General features: G+C 45.1%; 1 pseudogene; it reads left to right on the top strand.

The window, feature by feature from the left end:
- The window catches only part of LOC142428625 (26S proteasome regulatory subunit 4 pseudogene), a 36,950-nt pseudogene extending 17,546 nt beyond the window's left edge, over positions 1-19,404 (top strand).
- Positions 19,405-22,168: the final 2,764 nt, after the last annotated feature.

Below are 22,168 nucleotides of genomic sequence, written 5' to 3'. Positions count from 1 at the left end.
ATAACAGTTGTGAGGATGGCGCAGGACCAGGCAATGTTTCAGTCCGCTCTTCCTTTAAGTAGGAACAGATTTGATGGCCCTTATGAAAAATCATAGTTGATGGTTTAGAGAAGGTTTTTAAAAATCCACTGAGTTCAAATCCAAATTCAGCCTTACTTTCATCACCTGAAAAGATGGTGAATCATATCGTTCCTCCCACGGTTGTTGTGAGGCTTCAATGGGATGATGTAGATAAAGCCCTTGGCACAGTTGCCTCGGAGCTAAGAAGTTGTTTGATGAAGAACAGTACTGAGCCAGCCAAAAAGACCACGCAGCACGGATCGAAAGAAAATCAGAGTGATGCCATGGAGAAGCAACGGCAGGACCCAAAGAACCCAACTCGTTTCTCTTGGGGGCAATTGGTTAATCAAGAAATCATGAAGGGGGGGTTGGCCAGAGGCAGTGGTGGTGTTTTCTTAATTTGGAAGACCAGGATCAGTGCATATTCTCCAGGACAACACCGATCTTTTTGTGAGGATTAAAATGATTTAGTGTAGACTAGACCACACCTTAATGCTAAGGAGCAAAACTGTGATAGCATTTGCTACTGCGACTGCGATACTTAGAATTATAGAATGATTGCAGTCACATAACAAATGATCACGGAAGTCAAGGGCTCCCAGAATACTCTGTAGCTTAAGCAATTGACATTTTAAAAATAACAGAGCATTAGAGACTGCACTATCTTGCCTCCCTTCCAGAATCCCTGTGGAATCCTTTATCCACAGTCAACATCACAAGGATGGAAGCAGCCTACAGGACTCCCAAGGTGAGAGTGCTGCCATGAAAGATGGCCAAACCTTTCATAGAGGCTAAAGGCCAGCGTTGAGGGTTTGAGATGATTTCTGACCACCACCTTATCTCACATTGCAGCTGTGGAGTTTATCACTTATCTCATCGCCTCTGGGTTTTTAATATTAGTTTTATTGGTATATAATTCACCTATCACACAATATTTCAATCATTAGGAAGAGTTGGGCAATCAGCACCAAAATCAATCTCAAAACATTTTCTTCTCTCTCATAATCCTTGTGGTTAGTTTTCCATCTCCCCACAACCTCCGTTGCCATGTCCCTAGGTAATTAATAATCCAGTTACTGTCCCTATAGACTTACCTATCCTGGATTTCATACACAGAAAATCATACACAACAAAAACAAGAAACAACCACACAACAAAACAACAATGACTAGGAAAAACCTCAATGGAAAAGCAGAAAATATAAAAAATGGAAACACCTTTAAATCGATCAAAAGGACATTGATTGTCTAACAGCATAACTGAGGGTGGGGGAGGGCAGGGGATGGGGGAGTGGGAGGAAGCATCCCTGACATCAGGATTAGCAATGAGGAGGGTTAGTATGTTTGCTTATCAGGTACAGATGCTGAAGGGTGTACGTGTTGTTAGGTAAGCAGGACCTGGGATGTACAGCTCTGGAAGAAAGGGGGCCTGGACTGACAGTTACAACATGTTCTTCTCTCTATTTAATGGAGATATTCACCTGCTCTATGTTAGGATCCATGTTAATCTTGGGACTATCTCTATGTTTGTTTGTTTGTTTGTTTGTTTTTTCAATTTGGTGAATCTATATGAAATAGGCAGGACAGGCAAACTTATGAAGACAGCGACTGGTCTAACGGTTCCTGGGGGCCATGGGAGGGAATTGCGGGGAGGGGACTGGAGAGCCAACAATGATGGGTTCAGGGGAACAGTAAGGTTCTAAAATTGATGGTGAGGAGGGTGCAGCTCTTCTGGTCATGTTTGATCAATCAAGTTGCATCTGAGAGGAATTACTGAGAGGTGAATGATGGCTAAACATGATAGTGGGGCAGGAGGAAAAAAGAAAAAGGCAAAAATATATATGTGTGTACTTGTTTATATATATGTGTGTGTCTGTATATATATATTTATGCAAATACAACAAGGAAGCAGTGTCTTGGGTCTTAAAGGCTTGCAGTTAAACAAGCAACCATCTAGCAGGGAAGCAACAAAGCCCACATGGTAGAAGCACACCAGCCTGTGTGATCATGATGTGTTGATGGGAAGAGGTATCAGAAGTTCAAAAAGAAGGAACCAAATTGCTGTGAAGGGGCGTGGATGTAGTGGGGACCCCAAACCCACTTGTAAGATAATTGGACAGTCCCTCTCAGAAGGGCCACGAGTAATGGATGATAAGTCCAGTGTGTGGTATGGTACTGATGAACCACATAACTGTGCTCTAGTTCTTTAATATTTCTTTCCCTTACTGTTATGTTGTTTAAATTTTACCTCATTAATCGTGTTATATTTGTGTATGTTCATTTGTAGATGTGAGATTGTTTGGTACATGACAGCCAAGATAGATAACCCTTCAGAAAGAGTAACAAGAGGAATTGTTTCCTGGGGCACGGGAAAGTGGGGGGGGGCGCGGGGTGCACATAGGGGGTGGATAGCTTGATGACTGTATAACCCTACTTGATGAGATCAAACAACAGAATTGTATGTGAATGGATACATTGGATCATGTAAGATATGTCCAAAAAAAACCCAGCCAATTGTAGGGAAAATAATAATAAGGGTTCTTGGGGGGTGGGGAGAGAGGGAATAAAGGGGAGCTGATATCAAGGAGTTCAAGAAGAAAGAACATGTCTTGAAACTGGTTGTGGCAGCAATTGTACAATATGCTTGATGTGATTGAACTGTGGACTGTATGACATTTATAAGAGCTCCCGATAAAATGAGGAAAAATTAAAATAAGTAATAAAGTAAAAAAAGGTGGGTCTAAAAGGGAGATCAAATAATAAGATGTTACACTTTAACCTAACTACATCTGCCATAATCAAATTTACAATGCTCTCTGTCTGATAGCAAGATTGTTTCCATCCCTGAACTGTGTTCAGAGTGATTCACCAGAGGCTTAATCTAATGGGGATCCTGCAAATGGAGTTAGGGCTTCCACGGTCATCCATAGCCTTCTATAAATGGGATGTTCGGAATTTAAACTCCACTACCATTCTCTCCCCCTTGTCTCATGTTTTTCTTTAATAAGGCAGAATAAATACAGTCATCAATCCTTGCGCCTAGCTTGGAGAGCTCCCAATGAAGAGTCATAATTAGAATGTACAGCAGGGATACACAGTTTATACACATTACCTCATGTATCACCCCATAACCTAAGGGGAACACATTGCTACTTCCTCACTGTACAGCCATAAAAGTTGAGGCTCAGAGAAATTAACTGATCTTCCCAAAGGTTTCAAAATAAGGGACATGGAGTCAGGAAGTCAAATGAGCTTCTACTTGATGGGAACTAGAATGCACAGACCTGAACATTTATCTTCAGTGCCCAAATCTTTGGAAAATTCATATCTAAAGGAATCTCTTATGAGAATTAGTATCAGCATTGCAGTCAATCAACAATATTTATAAACTATCCTTTCAATACCAAGAACAATAGCAATTACCTTTTGCATTCCAAACCCCCTTCTGACTTCTCAAGTTTGCATAGTATTCTCCGAGAAATACTACGATTCCTCTGCGAGGGTGAAGCAGGAGTCCATGTATGTTAAAGAGCTTGCCCAGTTGATTATAAAGTTTCCAGGATCTTCATGTAAAGAATGTTTTAAGTGAGGGGTATGTATTTAAGTGTACATGATTCAATTGTTTTGTTGGCTATTTTAAGTTAAAATATGATGACCTCTTAGAATCTCACCCTCCCAGAGTCATCTATGATAAAGGATTGATATATAATATTCCACTCTACAAAAACACAGGCCTTGAAATATTATCTCATAACCTGAGTCATAAACTCAAAGGAACTTCTTGCCGGGGGTTAAGAAATAAGATTTTTATGACTTTTCACACAAGCACCAACTGAGAATCCCTTCATGGCTTTCCCTCATTCACTCCATTCCTGAATCTTTTTTCTACTCTGAACATTTACAAACCAGGCTCCAGGGATTCATGGCATTGGTTGAGCTTGGGTTGAGATGTTCCCAGTTTATTACCCACTTCACATAATATCTATTCATCCAGTGTATTCAAACTGTGAGCCAACCCTACTCGGTTATCCTAACCCGATACCCATTGACTTCCTCTGGGTGCGTTCTGTGGTCTCTACAGGATGCCTTTATACAGACTTTGCAATGAGATAGAAGTCTTGGTGCTCTTGCTTAAGACACATGCTGAGATGCCCTGGTGGAGACGAGTGTGGCAGACGACTTTCATTCATTCCTTTCTGTTATTCTTCTCACCGCATGAGCATGTCCCTTAGGCTCCATCCTAGAATTGCTCTACAATCACCTAACTTAGACTCACATCACATCCATCTTGACATTATAATTTGCATTGATTTGAGGCTGCCATCAGGATGAGCGCATAACTATGTCAAGATCTCTTTTGGGTAAATACAGAACTGATTTTGAATGTGAGGAATGATGGACGATGGAAAAAATCACAGAAAGAGAACAGAAACAATACAAGCTCAGTGGGGAAATTTTTGACATCGAACTTTCTTTCTTTTTTTTTTTACACACAAAATACCAAAGGTCACTAGTCTCCCACATCAAATTCTCTCTCTCTCTCTCTCTCTCAACAAATCTATTTTTGTCTAAGACTTGAAACAAGTCTAAAATATGTGATTTTGCAAAGAAGATTCTAGAATAATTTTAATTTTGTTGGGTTTTTTTTTCAAAATGGATAAAATGTTGGAGTTATTCAAAGAGTGAAGAGGGGCACCACCATTTCTCTATCCTCATTCTGTGCATGGACTTCAGCCTAGCTAACAGGGTTGACACTTGAAGAACTGATCCTGCAATGCAAAATTCAAGATTCATATTCATTTCTGCGCCTAAGATGCCACCAGAGGGGCAAAGCAGACTCCCAAATCTGGCTTTGTGCCCGTCTGCAGAGGGCTAGCCCACTCTGCTCTCAATTAGGAGTAAGTGGACCCACCCCACCCTTCCCCAAAGATACAGTTTCTGCATTTACCTTGGCAGCAGCCCAACAAGGGGGTGAGGTTTGCCCAAAGTTGGGTGGAATCAGCATGAACATTTCCCTTCTCCCCTGTCATCCTGTCTGAAGAAGGCAGATCGAGACAGAAGGTTTTAGGCTGAGTTCCCGCCGACCTTAACTGGAAGAAGTTGCTCTCGTTCACATCTGCAGCTGTGTCCTCCTCGGGGAGTTGTCCAACTGAATGTGATTTTAAACATCTGTCAGCTAAATCAGAGCTCCACATTTAGCGCTCTGGAACATTATGTGGATTTGTGACGCGCGCCGGCTCCTCGGTGAACTGCGCTCACAGGAGACGGCCGGGTGGTGCGCTCGTTGGTAATTTCATTGGTGACACATTTGATTTGGCTACACCTTATGAGCGTTATGTAAAGGGAAAGAGTGACCATATCCTCGCAAACTGCTTTCTGCATTGCCCCAAGATCAAGAGCAAGAACGCAAAATCTCTACCCTGGGAATACTGACGATATGCCTAGCCATCCACTTTTAAAATATAAAGAAAAAGGCATTTAAATAAATAAATCCCATGGCTTGGTTTGATCTGCTTTTCCTGAAACTTTATTCTCCGTACTCTGTGCTGCCTCTCTGTTCCAGCTGTTAACTTGCTCCACTCTACCCATGCTGGGTGGGGGAGGGAAAAAAATCAGCGTGTAGTCACAGTTCCTGTTTGTCATCGATTGCCCTCTATCTGCTACTTTCCCCACCAATGGCAGATGGTTCCCTTGGGATTCTAAGTCACACGAGCAAACCATCAGGCCTGGGTGCTGTTGCTGACAAACTGCGTGACACTTGGAGAGAACGATGTGGCGGAATCATCTCCAATCAAAGATTCTCTTTGCTGAGGCAATACACGTGCATGATTAGCTAATACTTGTTACTGAATATGAGGGTTTAGAACCAATCCGATTCTTCCTAACATCCTGTGGCCCTGAAGGGAGAGGGAAGGAGAAATAGCCTGGCAATTCCCATGGATTCCCAAGAGATGGGTTCGCACGGTAGATGAAAACATGTGACTTTGCTTTCATTAAGTGGGGAGAAAGCTCTCTGGCCTTCACAATGAATTGTTCTGTGTGGCCTCATCCAATTCCGCGGACAGAGCCAGTTGCTCCCACCTCTAAGTTTTCACAACAAGCGGAGTGTCCCTCTCCTCTGGGCTTAATGTCTGCAGTGTTTTGGGAAGCTCCTCAAATGTGACTTCTAAGGGGTCCGAAATGACATTCGATTTGCCGTGAAGCTGCAGGAGGGTTTTAAGCCCATCGGCAGTGTCCTCTGATGTTTCACAGAGTGATCGGAACAACATGGCAGGCTGAAGCGGACGCCACCCGGAAAGAAAGAAAGGTGGTATAACCATGGGGTTGTGGCAACAGGCGGGAGCCTTGAGAATGTACTGCTAGCCACACCTGACCGGATGCAAGGAGCTGCCTCAACACACGTGTGCTAGCTACTGGGGAAAGACATGGACCTCCTACGGGCGCTTTGGCCTCTCTCTCAGGGAGCTACAGGACTGAGGTGGGCGCGGGATGAGAGGCAGAATCGACTGCATGGTGTGAAGGGCTGATTGGGAAGAACTTCTGCCCCAAGCTGTGAAGACTAAAGTGTTTGAACTTCTTCCTGGAAAGCAAGGTGGGTCATGCTTCCATGCCACCTCTGTGATGCCACATGTACTTTGGGAGGCCACCACAGCGTCGTGGTTCAGCATCAGACTGATCAGAATTCAAATCTCAGTTCTGTAATTCACTCCGTTGTGTTATACTGGAGAAATGACTAACCACCTCTCAGTTATCTAATAGGGTAGGTGTAGGGATTCAAGATATCTGGCACATAGTAAAAGTGGAGTGTAGTCAATATTAACTTCATCAGGAAAATTAGTTTGGACTCTTTCGGTTACAGGTGATTAAAATGAACGCCAACTAAGCAACGCATGAGATACAAAGGTATCATAGACCTCCAGAGCAGGACTAGCCCTGGGCCTCAGGAAGGTATCATCCCCTTAGCCCTGCTTAGCCTTACTTCGTATATCTACTGCACTCTCCTCTCTGAGCCTCTTCTCTCCTCCGAGCCATATAACGGATGGAGAGTATCTATTCCCTAGCTCCTACCCTGACATGTAAGAAACCCTTGTGACACGATGGTGGAGCACTTGGCTGATGATTGAAAGTCAGCAGTTTGCACTCACAAGCCACTCCAAACCTGGTGATGCAAAAAGATTCCAGCCTTGGAAATTCTATGAGGCCCTAAGACGCTTCCACATAGGATCACTCCGAGGTGAAATCCAGTAGATAGCACAAAATGAAGAGTCACCAAGAAAGCATGACATCTTTTCCCAGGCTTTAATTAAACATTGCTTAGGTAAGGACTCAGAATGACTTATCTTTTTTTTTTTTTGTAACCATTTTGTTGGGGGGTTGTACAACTCTTGTCACAATCCATGCATCCATCCATTGTGTCAAGCACTTTTGTATATTTGTTTCCCTCATCATTCTCAAAACATTTGCTTTCTACTTGAGCCCTGGGTATCAGCTCCTCATTTCCCCCCTCCAGATCTCCCCTCCCCCATGATCCCTTGATAATTTATAAATTATTATTATTTTGTCATATCTTACACCCTCCGACATCACCCTTCACCCACTTCTCCACTGTCCATTCCCCAGGGAGGAGGTTATATGTAGATCCTTGTAATCAGATCCCCCTTTTTCCCTTACCTTTCTTCCACCCTCCAGGTATCGCCACTCTCACCACTGGTCCTGAGGGGTTCATCTGTCCTGGATTCCCTGTGTTTCCAGTCCCTATCTGTACCAGTGCACATCCTCCAGTCCAGCCAAATTTGTAAGGCAGAGTTGGGATCATGATGGGGAGTGGGGGAAGCATTCAAGATCTAGAGGAAAATTGTATGTTTCATCATTGCTACACTGCACCCTGACTGGCTCATCTCCTCCCCATGGACCTTCTGCAAGGGGATGTCCAATTTACCACAGATGGGCCCTCGGTTCCCACTCTGAACTCCCCCTCATTCACAATGCTATGATTTTTTTGGTCTTTTAAGCCTGATGCCTGATCCCTTCAACACTTTGTAATCTCACAGGCTGGTGTGCTTCTTCCAGGTGGGCTTTCTTGTTTATCAGTTAGATGGCCACTTGTTTATCTTCCAGCCTATGGGACCCCAGACTATATCTTTTGATAGCTGGGCACCAGCTGCTTTCTTCACAGCATTTGCTTATGCACCCGCTTTGTCTTCAGTGATCATATTGGGATAGGCTGGTGTGCTTCTTCTATGGGGGCTTTGTTGTTTCTTAGTTAGATAACCGCCTTATCTTTAAGCCTTTATGATCTCAGATGCTATATCTTTTGATAGCCAGACACCATCAGCTTTCTTCACCACATTTGCTTGTGCACCCATTGTCTTCAGTGATTGTGCCAGGAAGGTGAGTATCTCGGACTGCTGAATTGTTAGAACAACGTGTTCTTGTGTTGATAGAGTACTTGAGTAGCGGTCCACTTTCCATCTGTTTCCTTAATACTAAACCTATAAATATATCTACATAGATCTATTTTCCCCTCGTCATAAATAAATATATTTACATCTGTATATGCCTATATTTAGATCTCTATAAATGCCCTTTGCCTCCTAGTACTTGCCTCCTAGTACTTTCCTCTATTTCTTTGTACTTTCCTCTTGTCCCACTATCATGTGCAGCCTTCATTTGGGTTTCAGGAATTCCTCTTGGTTACATTGTCCTTGATCCAGCCCTGCCAGACCCAGAATGACTTATCTTTCACATAGAAATACTCCCGATTAAATGAGCCATGTTAGGTAGTTAGGCCTCAGTAGGAACAGGGGCAGAGCTACAAAATAACCAGCAGTGTCCAATTGTTAACTATAGAAGGGGCATGCCTATGAATAGATGAGCAAACACTGTCGACACTGCCTTCACACTACTATGATCATGAAACTGGGTCACTTAGAAACTGGAAGATGTGTGTGAATTGCCCTTCCTTGGGTAACAGAGAACCAAGTATTGCATAATACTGTGATCATACCGTAGCCAAACTCATTGCCTTTAAGTCGACCGCTGACTCATAGTGACCCCTGCAGGTTTCTGAGACTGTAGGTATTTATAGGAGTAGAAAACCCAGTCTGGTTGTTTTGAACTGCCAACCATGTGGATCACAGCCCAACATGTAACCACTCTGCCACCAGGGATCTTTACACTAAGAGTGTAAGTCTACTCATTTATAAAGACAACAAAAACAAACAATGCTTGGAGAACACAAAGATTATTTTTATGTTAAGGTGATGATTTTTAAATGCCCTTTGACTTAATAACAGAACTTTCTTTAATATGGGAAATCTCCTGTGAAGATTAATAACCCTTGAGCCTTTACCATCTAAAAGCGTATCAAGGCTTGGTTGACAACTGGCTGAGAGCCAGGCCCCAGGCAGACAGACAGGCCAAAAGGAGGGGTGGGAGACAGCAGAAAAGAGCCAAAGGTACTGGACATGAGCTTCTTATTCTTTAGAGTTGTTAGATACCGAGGCCCTCTTTTCCTGAAAAACAACAATCTGGTTCAGAATCCTGAAACCGTCACCATGTTTTCACAGAACATCAGTGAATTCCAGGCCAGAGACTGAACAGCTACGGGAAAACTCCCTTGCACACCAAAAAAGGCATGGGGGGCATTGTGAAAGGGCATCACTCGGGTTTCATGGCAAAGCTGATGCCAACTTCCAAAGGCCCTCTAGACATCTGTAGTGCCATTTCTATAGACACAAATATGTCCCTGCCCACCCCAAGAGAAACCGAGCCCCTCTGGCACTCCATCCTCAGTTCCCGCCCTAGGATACAGTCAGGATAACCCAGGAAAAGGCTTTCCATTTAGCCTTTGGCATCGTGCTTTTTCTAACCTGACTATCAATGTGCCGTGGAGTCTAATGTTTTCCCCTCCGGGACCGGGTAGGACAGATGGTCACTGTCATGTTAAAGCCAAAGACTTAGAAGCAACTTTGTGAGTATGGCAAGAGCTTAACTCCTACCCTCGAGACCGGCCCCTGAGACTCTTGCCTGGACAGCGACAGAGGCCTTGTAGGGCAGTGAGCAAATGGCATCCTCAGTCCAGGCGGCTGGGGAGAAAGTGTTTCTGAAATTGTTCAAGTTGGCCAACCCCAACCATTGCCTACATGTTCCCTTCAACACTTTCATCTTCAGCAAAGCGATGTAAGGCCGAAGCTTCAGAAAAAATTCCCTTTGCTTTAAGTGCTTTGCTCAAGTGCCCTAGGACCAGGTGCTTGGGAGATTGTGCATTCTGGTGCTGGAAGCTCCTGCTTTCTGCTCCCATTGCTGTGGTCCAAAGGGAAGCCCTTAACTGTCAATGAGGGACGGCCATCGTTATGCAGCTATGCTCGTGTTTCTGCAGCCTTCGGGACTCCAAATCTGCTATAGAGCTGGGGTCTCAACGTTAACTTCAGAGCTCTGGCAGCATGATGGGCTACGAGCTGGACTGCTAACTACAAGATCAGCAGTTCGAAACCACCAGCCACTTCAAAAGTGAAAGATCAGGTTGTCTGTCCCATAAATATGGCAGTTCTAGTGTGTCCCTCAGGGTTGCATTGAGTCAGAATCAACTCCATGGCCCTGGGTTGGTTTTAAATATTCCAAGCAGGGTGCAAGGCACTCAACAGACAAACAAATAACAATGAAAAGAAACACTCGCCACCATTGATTCGAGGGTCACTCACAGTAATCCACTGTGGGTTTCCAAGACTGACTGGTCGCGGCAGTAGAAAGCCTAGTCTTTCTCCCGAGGAACTGCTGGTGGTTTTGAACTGCCGACCATGCAGATCACAGACCACCATACCACCGGTGCTAGGCACTAGGTATGAATAATGAATAAGATTCAGTCCTGCCCTAAGGCATCTGTAGTTGAATAAGGGATAAAGATAATTAGAGAGACAATTACAATACAGGATAATATCTGCTCACAGGATTAATTACAGGTACTTGGCACAGCCCCGAAAAACGTAACCACACATTGACATACGAGTTGGGTTACATGTTGGGCTGCTAACCACTAGGTCAGCAATTTCAAAACCACCAGCCGCTCCACCAGAGACAGAGACGGCTTCCTACGCCTTTAAAGAGTTAAAATCCAGAAAACCAGAGGGGCCATGCTAGTCTGTCTGTGGCTGTGAGTCATAATAGCCACTCCATGGCAGTAAGCATTCAAGGGGTCAGGAAAGGTTTCTTAGAGCAGAAGGTGGTCCTACAGGAAGTAAAGGAATTGGCAGGTGATGATAAAGGATAAAACAAAGACCCTAGATGCTCCAGCAATGTGCTCTGGCCCATCCCCCATCAAGAAGTCCTGCTGTGAGTGGAGTGTGCAGACCTAGCAAGCACAGAGGATGTGTCGGTGTGAGTGCTGGAAGAGATGAGGAAGGTACGCCCCCGCACAAACGAAAGCCAAGGTTTTCCCTCTTCTAGGAACTGTTACAAAACGGACTTTCTGGCTCCACCAGTTCCTTCTGTCAAAACAAGTTAGGTCCGGATGAAGAGTCTATGAAATATGTAGAGTACCCATCAGTACTGGGTCTTGGAGTACCCAGACAGCCGGGGAAGCAGAGATGAGTAAAGTATGACAAGGCAGAAGGAGAGGAGACAGCAAAGATGGAAAAGGGCTCGGGGCTGGGGGGTGGGTGGTGGGGGCGTGGCAAGGGGAGGGAAGGGAAGCACTGTGGAGCAGGCTAGGAGCCCGAACACTTGGGGATCGATGGCTTCTCTGCTGAGGCCAGTCAAAACCAAGGGTATCTACAGAAGTGTAATGGAACATTGTTTACCAGGAAGGTTGTTGTTGTTGTTGTTTTGTTTCAAGATACTTTACATTTAAGATGGGAGGAATACTCTCGTATGATCCCCTTACACTTCTCCTTGGCCTAGGCCTGATATTTGGCAAAGGGTAGGGTGAGCAAAAAACAAAAGTATTGCTACAAGAATCCATAGAAATATTTATTAAAAATATAAAAATGTGAAGCGATTGCTTCCTGATATATCCTCCATCTAAGTCTAGACACTTCTGAAGGCAGTGTTTCCATCTCCCCAACCCTTCAACCAGAGCCCCGATTACAAGGTCAGGAGTCAAAATGGTTCAGAGTTATATGAAGGCTTCTAAATTATTCTCTCAGGTTTTAGAGGCACAATGGATTTGGAGATCAGTTGGGTTATAATCAACTACCTGTCCATTCATTTATAGATCTTACCATTTGTCATGTTCAAGGAATGTGCTAAGGACAGAACAGACAGAGATAAATGAGGCTTTAGCCCTTCCGGAAGCCCGATGTTTAGTGAGGGAGAGAAATTGCAAGTGACTCTAACACAGTTTATTCAAATGTTATGATGGGTGTCGTGGTAGCACAGAGGTGGGAGCGACCAATTCTAATCAGTAGGATTTAAGGAATTTTAATAAGGCAAATAATTGAACGGAATGTTGTAGTCAGAATTCAATTAGGAAAACTGAAAGCATTCTAAGGAGGTGAAACAGAGCAATTTCATGCTATAAATTGGTGATTCAGATATGGTCCTCCAAATTCCATGACTCACTGAGAATCCTTAACTCCATCGCATCTGGGTGGACTGGTGAGGAGGAGGACAGAAACTAAGGCCTAAGAGGGAGCTTCTGCTTGTTGGCTGAATGGGATACAGGCCTTCAGAATCTCAGCCCCCATGTTTAAGAGGACAAACTGCCTTGAGGCTGCCATACTGCAGGGTGACTGTCATGGGCAAGTCATGTAATCTCGGGGTAGGTAAACAACCCTTCAGTTGATTTCAGCCCTCAGCTCTCATGTCCTCCCCAGCTTAAGTGTCCCCATCTTTGGCACTTCACACTCAGGTAAACCATCAAAAGATGGCGGTCAAACAGCAAAATATGCTAGTCTAGCACTGTGCCTGTCTGCTTGTGTATGTGGGTGTCATTCCCACCAGGTTTCTGTCCAGATTCCTGACCTGCATATTGGTGATATTAAGCCACTAACTTTTGGGGTGATTTGTTGTAACCAAACCTACTAGTACTAGAAGACTGACTTCAAATAAGACAGAGAGACAGTTCAACCATTAGCAATGGCAGGAGGGACAACCTTCTCTAAACTCTGGCGACAAAGACACACGTTTGTTCTGACGAGCTCAGTGTCCAGGGGACCATGCCCAATCTTCGTGAAGGAGGAAGCAGTGGGAGAAGTGCCTGGACCAAGGGCTTACCAAGTTTTCCCGATGATTCTAGTGTGACCCACAGTTTAAGAAGCACGCGATTCCAGACCTGGGTGCACACTAGAATCCTCAGAGAAGCTCAAAACGACTGCAGCCGGTGTCCCCTTGCTGAAGATGCTGATGGGACTCATCTGGAGTGCAGTCTGAGTGGGGAGGGGGGGTGATACCGACTCACATTAAAGCTGGGGGGTTTCTTGTCTGGATGAGGTGTTTTCAAATGTTCATGGGGCCCGAATCACTTCGAGGCCATTTGAAAACAGAATGCTAGACCTCACTCTCAGTTTGTGATTTTCGTTTCAGTTCTAAGTTGGGGTGTTCAGTGTTGAAGATAGTGCCACACGCAAAGAAGAAATAACTAGGTGTCTCTAGTTTTCCTGCCTTAGTACCAGGGCTTTGGTCCCCTGCTGAGAATTTGCCTTTCCACCTCAAATATACTAAACCAGAATCTACATTTCAACAAGATCACTAGGTGATTCGCAGGTACACAGGGATAGTGATACTTAGAGGATTTTAACAGAGCAAATGTACACATCAGAACCCCCTGGTGATCGTGTTAAAATGTACACTGTGATTCAGAATAAAGAGTTCTTGTGGGGTAATGGGTTACACAGTGTCAATGGTTCAAACTCACCAGGCACTCCTCAGGAGGAAGATGAGGCTTTCTATTCCCATAAAGATTTATTGTTTCGGAAACCCACAGGGCCAGTTCGGCCCTATCCAAAAGGGACTCCATGCACCAGAACAGGAACGGATGTGATGGCAGTGAAGTGAGCGAGGGTGGGTGGAAACACACACTCTCAGCCAGAGGTCAAACTGAAATGGACCCGTTTGAAACCCAGCTTAATACCTTTTATCAATATCTTCCATTGACCAAATATTGCCAAAAGACTAGGGAAAAAACACCCTGTTTGGCAGAACTATGTGATACCAATTAAAGACTAGGGTGTACCCTTCACCCTTCCAGTTAATTCTAATAACCATGCATTATCCTGCTAACATATTCTTTCCTTTTTAGAAAGTGTGGCATAGTGTGGCAAGGTCAGCAGTTCCAATCCACTAGCCATGGCATGGGTGAAAAATGAGGCTCCCTGTTCCCATAAAGAGTGGCCATTTCAGGGGTGGTTCTCCCCTGTCATATAAGGCCCCTAGGACACAACTCCCTGGCAGGAACTTGGGTTTTGAGTAATGCTTGCATTGAGGAACCTAGGCCGTTAAATTGTAAGAATTTATGCTTTCAGCCACTATTTATAGCATTTATTTTTCAGAATACTAGATCGATGTTGAGGTGAAAATGACTCTAGACTGAGGCACTAGATTTATAAATGCAACGCAGATCTCTTTTGAGTTTCCTAATCATAAAATGAACATCACTTAATGGAAAAAAATCTAAATCCCTAACACTTATTAAGCAGCTTATTAGCTTCCTGTGGCCGGTATAACAAATCACCATAAATTCCATGGCTTAAAACTACATACATTTATTATCTTATGGCTTTAGAAGTCAAAATTTTGAAATAGCTCTCACTAGTCCAAAATCAAGGAGTCCTCCAAAGACATATTGGGTTAGCCATTGAGCTGTCAACCACAAGGTCAGTGGTTTGATTCCACCAACTGCTCTATGGGAGAAAGATGAGACTGTCTACTCCTCTAAAGAGTTAATGTCTCAGAAACACCCACGGGCAGTTCCACTCTATCCTGTAGGGTACGATGAGTCTGAATTGACTCAGTAGCAGCCTTCCTACTTCTTGGTCTGATTAACTCTCCTTCCATCAGGACCCAGCTTTCATGTCACACTTGCGTAAGTTGGGGTTGGCCTGCATTTTCTTATATCACCCCACGGTTCTCCTCCATGGCCATGGGACGTACTACGACTGAAATGCTGTGGCTATCGATGTGCTTGTCTACTCACTACAATCTCTGCGACGCTACTAATCCAAATGCCTCCCATTATGACTCGAGGAAGTTAATGAAATAATGCCCTGCGTGCTTGCATGACCTAGTGTGAGCACTATAAGCCTGGGTGCAGATGAGGACATGGAACACTATCAAGGCACATCTATTCAGAGATACCAAAAACCTGACAGAGAAAACAAAACTGCAAAGTACAATTGCCTTTAAAGTTCAGGAGGAGTTTACAACTCCACTTTTCTTTATTCCCACCCCAACTCTGAACTGTAAAGAATAAGCCTGCCCAAATCAGAAATGCTAAACGAACCACATATTTTGGAGATAGAGCGGTAAGGGAGTGAGGGATCAAATCCTCGTTTTGTTTCTCTGTCGCCTTCCTTTTTCACCAGCCTGGGATTGATCATCTCACTCTGAAGAGCAGACACATTGGGAGCGTAGTGCACATCACTCTCAGTTGTCCCTGGGTGACAGGACCCCCCAGAGAGCTGTAAACACTGATCCGTGGGTCCCTCTGAGTCAGCAGTGGGCAGGGCATTTGCATTTCCAGCCGCTCTCACTAGAAGACTGCTGCTGCTCTCTGGACTCTGCTTGGCGTAGCAGCGGTCAGTGGTTCTCAAATCTGGGTTGTCCTCAGAATTCACAGGGACCCAGGTTGGCGAAGTAGGATAGGGCCAGAGCCGTGGTTTGAACAATGAACTGTTGATCCCCATAGACACCAGTGTTTAAGAAACAGTCACTTCAAAGGTTGGCTGCACCATGAAATCCCGACGAGGTGGTTTTTTTTTAAATTATTAAAACAGAGTCTCACCCCCAATACATTCTGATTTGATTGATCTGGAGTGCAGCCTGAGTATCACAGAGGTAAAGTCCCCTACATGATTCGGATGGCTTTTAAAGTTGGAGAACTACTGGACAATAGGCTCTGGCCTGGGGCTGATTGTGAGGGCAGTGTGGGATCATGTGCTGGTTCATTCTGTTGTGCACAGGGGTGCTATGAGTCGGAACTGACTCAATGGCACCTAACAACAGCAACGGCTCTTAAACTTGAACTTGAGCGTCATAAACATCACTGGAGGGGCTTTTTGAAAAGCAGAATACTAGACCTCATTCTCATTACAGGTTCAATAGGTCTGTACTGGGACCTTAAAATTTGCATTTCCCAGCTGTTGCTTATCTGGTGTTCTGAGGATCAGGCTTTGAGAACCTCAGATCCAGGAGCAAGTTGACTGAGCCTCTGCTTCTCATACATGCATGGGCGTCATGTGCATCCAGGTCATCAGGATCTTATTATGATGCAAATCTAAAATGAAGATGTTAGGGGCTGGGGATTAAACATTTCTAACAAGCTCCCCAGGTGAGACCATTGCCCTGAGGCCACAGAATGCACTCCGGTAGCAAATCCCGAACTCTGTGGGCGCTATTTCTGGGGCATCATCTGTCGCAAGCGTAGGCTCTCTGTCTAGGGCCACACAACCAGTCTTATGTGCACAGCCCAGTGTATGAACACAAACGTCCCTTTACACACCTGATTCTCTCTGCACACTTGTGTATTTCCCCCAGCGACCTTGCAGGGACGGGAACTGAGAATAAGACCCCAGCATGTTTAGGGCTCTGGTCAAGACCCATCTTCCCTGCACCATGATCTGCAACCAAATAATACAAATGACAGTTATTTGGGGCAACTCTTACCTTTTAAAAAAATTCTTCTTTTGCCTAATTACTATATAATAAAAAGAAATTCATCAAAACACACGTCGGATTAGCTTGTGTGCATTTTATTTGATTACAATAGCAACCTCCATCCAGTGTGGTAGCCTTCATGGCTGGTTACGGGTGTAAAATGGTTGTCTGCTGACAATTTTAAAACTTCAGCGAGAACGCTGGGTGTGAGAGACCTGAGAAATTAGCCAGTGTCTTGATTTCCTGCAGCAAAGAATGGTTAAAACTGTGATTGCTATTTCAGTGGGTTTGTCTGTGTCCCTACTCTCTTTGATTCAGGGTCCTAACCTTAGGAAAGTGAGAGGGGAAAATACGACAGGATTTATAAAACGTGGTAAATCTGTTATATTACCTACATTTTTTTTAACCCTCAATTCAGAGCAATTGCTATGAACCACATATCCCTGAAAGTCTAGCAGTATTATTCCTGGTGGGAAAGCCAGACGTAATGAACAGTGGATTTTAGCAAGTCCTATGTGCTTATTTGGACCCCTGGTGACACAGTTGTTAAGTCCTTGGCTGTGACGCAAGGCCACCAGCTGCTGTGCGTGAGAAAGGAGTGGCAGACTGCTTCCGTGCAGATTACAGCCTCTGAACCCCTGTGGGGCAGCACCGCCCTGCGCTCCAGGGTCACTGCGAGTTGGATCGGCTTGCGGACAAGGGCAGCAGGATGTCCTTATTTATGGGGCAGCACATCATCAAACAACACTTCACAGGCTCTACGCTGGCATGCTGGAGGGCTTTGAAGAGAAATAATGAGCTGAGAGGTTCATGACATGCTATTAAAAAGTTTGTGATTGGATTTGGAAAATCAGATGGGTCTCCAAGGAGAAGGGACCATTTCAGAGTGCTCGCCCTTATGCATATTTCTGAGCCCCAGAGCAGATCTTTATGAGAAAGGAGAGTTGTTTTTGTCTCCGATCCAGGTTCTGCCTCTGATGTGTGGCAAGGAAGCCGCTCTGCACTGCAGACCTGGAGTCCTGGAATATCGATGATGTCACCTTGTGCTAACGGCTCTGCCTACCGCTGCACAGAGGCACGCTATTCGCTCTGTGATGGTTTAGCTTAATGCTCCCATATGTGGGCTGTAATTCCAGCCAAAACAAAGTCAGCAGGGGGATTTTACAGCCACCGAATTGCTCAAGGTGCATAGACTGTCAGATCAGGAGATTGGGTTGGGACGCATGCATTCCGAGCAGAAAGACAGAGAGTGGGGTGGGGAAGGAGGGGGGGGGACGGAGAGAGGGGGGGAGAGGGAGGGAGGGAGAGAGAGAGAGAGAGAAAGAGAGAGAGAGAGAGAGAGAGAGAGAGAGAGAGAGAGAGAGAGAGAGAGAGAGAGAGGCATCCGGGAGCTGGGATTTGAGGTTGCCTGGTGTGTGGTTTCCAAATCAAGCCTTCGGTCAGTCAATGACGTAATGCACTGAATTTTCACCTTTGAGATTTTCAGCTCTTTTCTGCCAGGCTTGATTGGAAGAAAGCGTCCGTCCCAGGGTGGTGAGCCTTGCAGTCCCTCCCACTAAGTTAAGAAGGAGACATTTTAGGCTATGAGATCATGAAGAAAGAATAGTGTCTGCAGAGGAGGGGAGAAAATCACACACACACACACACACACACATACACAGTAACACGTAAGTAGGCCAGTGAGGAGAAATCTATGCTGGAACCATTTTTCTCATTACAGAAGACACGTTAACTCTTGGAATCCCAGTCTTCCTGCACACACGTGTGCTGCATGATGAGACCATGGTGCAACTGCCACACAAAGCCAGGCTCCCCACGGGCTGAAGGAAGACGGTCTCGTTGGTGCTCAGCTCTCGAGCCACAGGACATGGTGGCCGAACCTGTCACCCGACATCCCTCTGTGCCTTGCTCGCTTCTGCCCCAACACCATCAGAACAGACACACAGAAGGAGATCTCTTGCACTAAGAGAATCATGGGACAAACCAATCACATCACGAAAGACTACTTGTATTTGTTTTTAAGGGAGGCGGGTGCAAGGTTGAGCTGCTCAAAAACAACAACCGTTGTTTCTTCTTCAGCTTTTTTCACACAAGTCACCCAGATGATGGTGCATGTCCAAGGCTCCTCCAGCCAAACTTGAAAATGCAAAACCAAAAAAAAACCAAAAAAAAACCTCGTTTCATATGGGTGAAGTGTCTCTCTCTCTCGCTTGCTTTTCACTGTGGGAAAATGAACTTCTTTTCAGTCACCCCTGACATCTGACCACTCAACTGATCACGAGGACACTGTGGTAAACCACAGCTGAACTTGAAATTCTCGCTTTTAGGCACAGTTCCTGCACTTTGGATGCCACCGTCACCAGCTGCCCCAGCAAGACTCGCCTCTCCCGTTCCATGCCTGCCTCCTCCGTCCACTCAAAGAGCACAGACGGTCCTGCTCGCAAGCCTCGCAACTGGGTTCGCCCTCAAAATAAGCCAAAGGCAAAAATCACAGCAGTTTTTCCAGCCACAGTCCCAAAGGGACCCATTTATCTAATGATGTGTCCTTTTAAGAAAGCAAGGGGGTGGGGAGGAAGGAAGACCGAGAGGCATGGAAAGTTTAAACAGCCTGGCCAGGGGAGTGGGGGTGAGGGGAAGCCAAGTCTTTTGATTAAGATCGCGATGATCTAGCAGGGTTTATACATCTTCCGTCTGCTTGAATCATCTTGTTTTTGGTATCTGTTTTACACCTCCAGGATCCTGCCATCTGCCCACTCGAAAGAAACACAGCAAAGCATTGAGAAAACAGAGGCTGGAATGAAATACTTTTGATCAACCCCAAGAGAGTGATTTCTCTGCTCTGATCTGGGCTCGGCTGCTGTGCTCCCTGGGGGGAGTGCAGTGCGCTGTGGCCCGAAGGTCCACGCTGCGGTCTGCTCGCCTGCTCATAAGCTCCCTTTGTGCCCTGTCATGCCATTGGGCTGACGAGAGACAAGTTGGTGTTCAGATCTAGCTGCCCTCTTGGCAAAAGAAGGGGATGGGGTATGTGTGTGTTGGGGAGGGGCACGGGGCGGGGGTGGGGGTGGACAACTCCCTGGGTAGTATGGCCTACCCAGTATGTCTGGTCTGTGTCACTGGAATATTGGTCAACATTTGCTGGACAACTTGAAGCAGGCTGGAAGCATGTGCACCCGGAGCGGATCCAGGGCTCCCCACTCCCTTCCTGCCCAAAGCAAGTTAGCAGGCCCAAGCACACTAAGAAATGTTAACTGAATCAGGGCAGATAAAACCAGTCTTTCCCTTTTGCTCTCAAATGTTGGGGAAATCCAAAGCTCAGCAAAAGCTTTATCAGCCCTGGGGCAGGGCCAAGGATCAAGCTGAAGTTCTGCTGGCCGGGCCAACACAGCTGCTGGCCAGTCATGCTTCCCACAGGGACTGTTCTTCGACCTTGATTTAAATAGCCAACTGGATGGGTAATGTGCACGTAGCTGCTGAAGGTGATTGGAGAAACAGAAGGACTTTCAATTACGAAGCCACTCAGGTGGAGGCAGAGAACAGAAAAGGCTGTCCCTTCCAACATGCAATTAGGTGCCAGTTGGGACTGGCATCGAGAAGAGATTATAGCTCTGGTGAGATATTGGCAAATGCTTTAGGCTGAACATTTAGGCTTAGTTACTTCCCTTTCCCCTTCAGTTCATTGAAGGATAGAAATACTACATGAATTGGATTTTGCTTATGAATTAGAACATCTACTCTCTGACTTTGGGTAACAAGCCTTACCAGGACAGTGCTGAGCAGGCAGAAAGGGAGAACTGGACTAACGCTTTGCCTTCGGGGCAATCCAGAATGTTCACAGAAGGACATCATTCCCTACGCTGTCCAAGGTCATGGCCTGTGAGTGCTCAAATGCAACTCAAGACTCCCCAATCACAGCATCTGACTAATTATTCTTTGCTTAAAACAATGAAAGTAAAATGGATTAGTGGAGGATATTGTTCCGGGCCAACAAATTTTAGAAAGTAAGCAGAGCATTTAAAGGAAATAGAATTTTCTTTCATTAGACTGAGGTTGAATGCCTCAGTAGTACCCATGTAAACATCAATTTATCATTTTCTCAGGAGGGATATCTGTGATGCCCATCATGCACCTTAAATTAAAATGTATTGAGTATCTGCTATGTTCCTGGTATAGTGCAGAGCATATTCCTACATTATATGTGAGTCAGCCTTCACAAGAACCTGCCATCAGCATTTTATTGATGAGACTTAAAAAAGCTTAAAGCCCTGTTTAGGCTGTCTCATAGGTTCCCAGATTTATCTGACCTACTACCACTTTTTCAGAAAAAAAATGTGGTGAGCCCCTAGCAATTAATAACGCATGTGCTATGTCCTATAAACCAAGATAAAGGATGGGTTTCTGCTTTTGCAGTCCCCCTGGATTGCTCCAGCCCCCTCCAACCCAAAACTGCAAATCCACTGCCATCAAGTCTGTGCCAACGTATTAGCAACCCTCTAAGACAAGGCAGAACTGCTCCTTGAGTTTCTGAGACTTCAACTCTGGGTGGGAGTAGAAAGCCTCATCTTTCTCCCAAAGCTTGGCTGGTGGTTTCGAACTGTTGGCAGTTAGCAGCCCAACAGGTAACCACTATGCCTCCAGGGCTCCTCCCAGCACCCTTCAGGGGGTGGCATCTCCCACTTTGGGAAACACTGTGGGGGATAGAGCTGAGATTCGCACCCAGGTTTTCTAACTCCCAAAACATCTTTATAGTAACCCAACTGACTCCTATAAACAACACCTTGTTTTGTATATTCTTGTCTGCGTTGGCTGTGGTAAAGCATAATTTTTTAGATGAGGGAAATGATGAGTTAAAACCAAGGTCTCTCTAAATTACACATTTGCAATATTTTGCCCAAGCATGGAGTTTCTAAAAGGTACTGGGGCTAGTCATGAAATACTACCATTCTTCTAAAACAGCACATGCATTTCTAGATAAACTCTCTGAGAAAGACAGTGAGCAATCTGATCTAAACCTGGTTTTGTATAAATGCATCGAAATGTTTGGACATGACGCAGTTTGGTATTTTGTTGCTGCTGGGTGCTCTTGAATGAGTTCCAGTGGATAGGGACTCTGTTTAATGTAAGGAAATTTCCCACAGGGTTTTCTTGGCTGTGATCTGTATTGGCTTGCCTTTCTCTCAGAGAGCCTCAGGTGCGTTCAAACCACTAACCTTTCAGCTCATGCTTAACTACCAGGTCTGCACCACTAGGGCCCCATTGCTTGAACTTTAATAAAGAAAACACTGACTTTTAAAAGTCGGGGA

This window comes from Tenrec ecaudatus, chromosome 16 (genome assembly GCF_050624435.1).
Source record: "Tenrec ecaudatus isolate mTenEca1 chromosome 16, mTenEca1.hap1, whole genome shotgun sequence".
In the NCBI taxonomy this organism is placed as follows: Eukaryota; Metazoa; Chordata; class Mammalia; order Afrosoricida; family Tenrecidae; genus Tenrec; species Tenrec ecaudatus.
The sequence above is the reverse complement of the archived record's forward strand: the minus strand, read 5'-3'. Positions and strand labels throughout refer to the sequence as shown.